The sequence below is a fragment of the Cucumis melo genome, chromosome 6 (genome assembly GCF_025177605.1).
Source record: "Cucumis melo cultivar AY chromosome 6, USDA_Cmelo_AY_1.0, whole genome shotgun sequence".
Taxonomy (NCBI): domain Eukaryota; kingdom Viridiplantae; phylum Streptophyta; class Magnoliopsida; order Cucurbitales; family Cucurbitaceae; genus Cucumis; species Cucumis melo.
This window is the reverse complement of record NC_066862.1, coordinates 21516065-21520675: the sequence shown is the minus strand read 5'-3', so window position 1 is coordinate 21520675 and position 4611 is coordinate 21516065. Positions and strand designations below refer to the sequence as shown.

The window sequence follows — 4611 nt, the reverse complement described above, 5'->3', positions numbered from 1 at the left end:
TTTAGAAATTATTCAAAATTTCAACAAATTGTCTCACCTCTCTCTCTTAACCAAAATTTGGTTTGTTCTTCCAATTTCCATCCACCTCTAATTTTCCTTTACCTTAATGGGTCCCACAACTTAGTTTTAAGTTTGGAGAATAATGGGTCAACTTCAATGGTGGTCTCGGGATCGTGTTTGTAAGGAGATTTCGAAGAATAGGAAGCTTCAAAGGTAAGTATTTTCTTTAACCCTAATTTAGTTTAATTAGGGTAGTTTAATGCATGTTAGTTACTAAATTATTTAGTTGGATTTGGAGTAGATTTTGATCCTTAATTACTTTGTCTACTATTTTTCATCATATTTTGAAGGTAGATATATCATACTGAAGAAATGTCTTGTATGTACCTCAAGTGAAGAATAAATTTAATATCTATCTCTTGTGTTTTGGAACAAATGTATAAAATATCTTTTGAAATTAATGAAGTGTTCATTTTCTGTAAAGTATTCAAGTTTGTTCTGCTATAATTGAAAACAACTTATATAAGTGAAGACCAACCAGAACAAATTTGGTCTTAAATACTGAAATCACTACAAGAAAAGTTACCTTTTATGACATTTCATTACAAGAAAAATGGAGAGGAGAGAAGAAACAACTGTCATAATATGTCAAAATGCGCGTTTTTGGCGGGAAAAGACGTTTTCGGAAATTATTTTCCGTGACAGTTATTTACTGTCATGAAAGGTTCTAGGTTTTATTAAAATAATTTATTAAAATAAAAATCCCCAAATCTATTAAATTAATTGATTAAAAATTAAAAATCCCTAATTTTCAATCCCTTCCATTTGCCGCCGCGTCTTCCTCAACATATCATCTCCTTCCCAAACTAAGCGCCTTCTTCGACATCCGGCGTCCGATTCTTCCGCCCTGATATTCTTCCTCCACGTCCGATTTTCTTGCGCCTAGTTTATTTTCCTGCCCAATATTCTTCCAACAACCAGTGAGTTCTCAACCCCTTCCAATATTCTTCCAATATTCTTCCGCCTCAATTTACCGTCGCCCACATTCGATTTCTCTTCTGCCCGCGGTCGAACGAACTTCCGCCGATCGTCCGTCTTCCGTTGACCGTGTGTTATCCGCTGACGGTTCAACGTCGGCCAACTATTTCGCCTCCGCCCACACTTCAACGTTCGCCCAATCTTCTGCCAACAACCGGTGAGCTCTCAACCCCTCCCACTCTATCTCACTAATCAAGTCATTTTACATTAGCATATTTGGATATATTTGCTTTGAATTGTAAATTGTCAATGTCCTTTTAATTGTTGTTTGGGCTGAAAATTTGACCATATTTGACCATTGAGATGTCATTTTGTTCACAGTAACCTAAGACTCTAGCAAATGTTTTATGCTTCTTGGGATAACCAGATATTTTGATGTTTCCTTCAATATAACCTCCTGTTTTTTTTAATGTCCTCTGAAAAAAAAATACATTTCCACGTCAAAGTGAAGGTTCTAAATTATAATGTCCATGATATTGTGGAATAACAATTTGTTTACTCTTGATTACATGCCATGTAATGCATATAGAAGCTTATTGCAGAATTGGACATCAGTTGTGATTTTGATCCTGCCATTTGTGTATTACCATAGGTTTTAACCAGATATGCTAGCATTCTCAGGTTTCTATTATGGTGGAGGTAAAAAGGAAAGGAGAGAATTTGGAGCTATTCGAAGGCGATGGAAAACATTACATGTAAGGGGTCTTAGTTTTAATTATGTGAATCCATTTGTTTGATTTGATTTATTTACAGAAAAATCCAATACTTCTCATCAACATTTGCAGGTCAATTGTTGTGAAATGAAATTGACCAGCCCAATGGCTTTTGTGTTTGAATATTTATGAGGGGCATAATTAATCCTTATCTGGGGAATGTAGTAAATAGCATAGCGATATTGGGTTGAGTCTTGTATAGAATTCTTGTGTTGGCAAAAATTTGTCTCTGATATCTATACATTCTGATATTAAGATGAGTCTAATTTATAAGTTCTAGTTTAAATTTGGATGACAACTATTAATGCCTTTTATGATCTGTTGTATAAAACTGATTCAAATTTATTTCAGCAAGTAAGCAACCCTGATAAAGAAAGGAGGCATGGAAAATGTCCACCGACTCCAGAAGAGGTTTGTTTGATGCTGAGAGCACTCGGATATGGGCAGGATGTTTATATCCTTCAATTTGGCTTGAATATGTGCCTCTATGGCCCTTAAATCTCCATGATTTTTTGCTTTCCATGGCTTTTAGGTCCTCTGATGCCGCCACATCACCAAATTTGCTTTCTTTGGCTATTTTTAGCACTAATTGTCGCCTACCACTGACACCCACTTTGTCATCTTTTGGTCTTAGGCTCTTGAAATCTTCAACTAGATCATCTAAGGTTTGTTGGGGTTGGTCCTTTTTTTTTTTTTATAGTTTTTTGGTTTTTTGCTGGTGTTTATCTTGTTGATGTACTGATGCAAAGCTATTTTTAACTTATTTGTTTATTTATTTATGAACTTGTATTTATGGAGTTTTCTTCTGTCAAGCTTTCTTGGTTTTGCTTTCTTTCGGTGGCTTTTTTGTTAAGGAATTTGTTGTGAATAAATTTGCTTAAGGATTTTTGTTTGCTTCCTTTTTGGTTTATGAAGATTTTTGGTAATTTAAAATAAAGATTTTTTGTGTTGGGGATTATTCAGTCTGCTTGTATGTTTCTCTAAGTACGTAGGTTAAGGGTGCTTATTGAGATTAACTAGAGCTGTCAATATATTTAAGCATATGCAGAAAAATAGAAACTTGAATTGTAGTCCTTCAATTAGAACATATAATCTACTTTTTACTGCATTTTTGAGTCGATGTCGTAATACTTATTTTTTCTCAATTGTACTTGTGTATCAATTGAAGGTTTAGGACTTACAAGTGCCATTTACTAAAAGGTTAAAACCCTATGATATTTATCCAGATGCTCAGCTTCATATAGTTCTAAATTAAGAAGATCATTAGTGCTTACCTTTTGTGGTCACACACGGCTTATAAATGCTACAATTATTAGACAATCAGTGAGGTTAGCTTCTTGAGACTCTTTTAATATCTTATATATGTTTTCCTTTTCAATGACTAAAAAATTCTTTGTGGGAGTTGAATAACAAGATATCTTCTCCAAAAGAAGCTTGTGATGCCTTATGTCTTTTCTTATCAAGTTCAAGGTACTTTTGCAAGTTGAGTTCATTTAACATAGATTTTTCTTTTCACTTCAAGAACCAATCCAGAAAGTCATCTTAAGTATGGGAAGTAGATTTTCAGATTGAAAATTGTGGGCTTCAAAATATGTAAGTAGTTTCTACATCCCTACCAAAATACATATTTGACTATTGTTGTTTAAAGTATATTTTGTATCATTTTAGTTTTGATGAAAGTGTTTTCTATGCTTTAAAAGTGTACTTTTGTTAATAATAAGTGTAATGATGATATCTACAACTATTAGTAATAATCGTAACAAGTGTAATGTTCTTATAAAGTTAGGGCATGGTGGAAAGGTTTACAAACATGTAGAGTTCAATATAACCTCACCATCACCACAAGCCAAGAATTTTTGTTACAGGTATGATGTTTGGTCTATCCTTCCAAACTTGTGACTTCATAAATATTCTTGTGTTGATATGAGTTTACTAGTTTGGTTAAAATGACGTATTGTTAACATTTTGGTCTTAGGATCATGTTGATCTTGAAGGTTGGAGTTAGTTTTAAATATTTGTTTATTGTTGTTATAAATTTGAATTTAGTTTATATGTTTGCAATTAAGCCTTGAAGATTGGAGTTAGACATCTTATTCTTGAAATAAGTGGCACTACTAAAAAGGTCTATTTAAAAATGTTTTAGTTTGCGAACTAAAATATTTAAAATTACATATTTATTAATGTATGTGTTTTCTTATGGTTTATCTTGAAGTTATTAATAAATGCAATGGGAACTATTATGAATTTAATTATTTGTACTTCAAGGTTATTTAAAAGTGTTTCAAACTAAGTTTTAAGGCTCTTGAATATAAATCTTTAAACATTTGATCGTGAAGCTTTGCATCATACATTCCAAATTCTTTTAAGACTTGAAGATAATCTGATCTTCCTCACATGACATTTTTCTAGAAACCTCCTAAAGATATCAAAATTAACTCAACCTTAACCAAAAGGATACTCGACTTTCCACAAACAGATTTTTCATTCAGACACCAAATTTGGTAATAGTCTGCAACCTTAAGCAGTTTTTCCTTCCTTTGGCTTCCTTATGCTCATTAACTTCTTTCGTTCAATCTCTTTCTTGAATGACTTTTCATCTTCCATCAAATCTCTCGCTTTCCATTCAATTTATCTATAGTTAAAGCCAACCCTCTATTTCCATGGTAATTTTATCAATTATCGAACTCATTTCCTCTTTTCACTTCCTTGTCTTTACCTTCATTTTTCACCTATTCCTTTCAATCAAAGCTTCAATTCCTGCTTGCTGCACCAAAATTGTTGGTAATGACAATTTTCATCAAATAAGTATGGATTTGTTAGTGCATTGGGATTATTTAGCATTATCTAATTTCTCATGTGT

The 4611-nt window shown here is 32.7% G+C and overlaps 1 long non-coding RNA gene across 1 annotated transcript; it reads left to right on the top strand.

Annotated features, from left to right (window-relative positions):
- The first annotated feature begins 1046 nt into the window (after positions 1–1046).
- On the top strand, positions 1047–3620 carry LOC127149886 (uncharacterized). The gene is made up of 3 exons (XR_007821735.1): positions 1047–1195; positions 1660–1733; positions 2103–3620. It is a non-coding gene; the product is annotated as an uncharacterized LOC127149886 (long non-coding RNA).
- Positions 3621–4611: the final 991 nt, after the last annotated feature.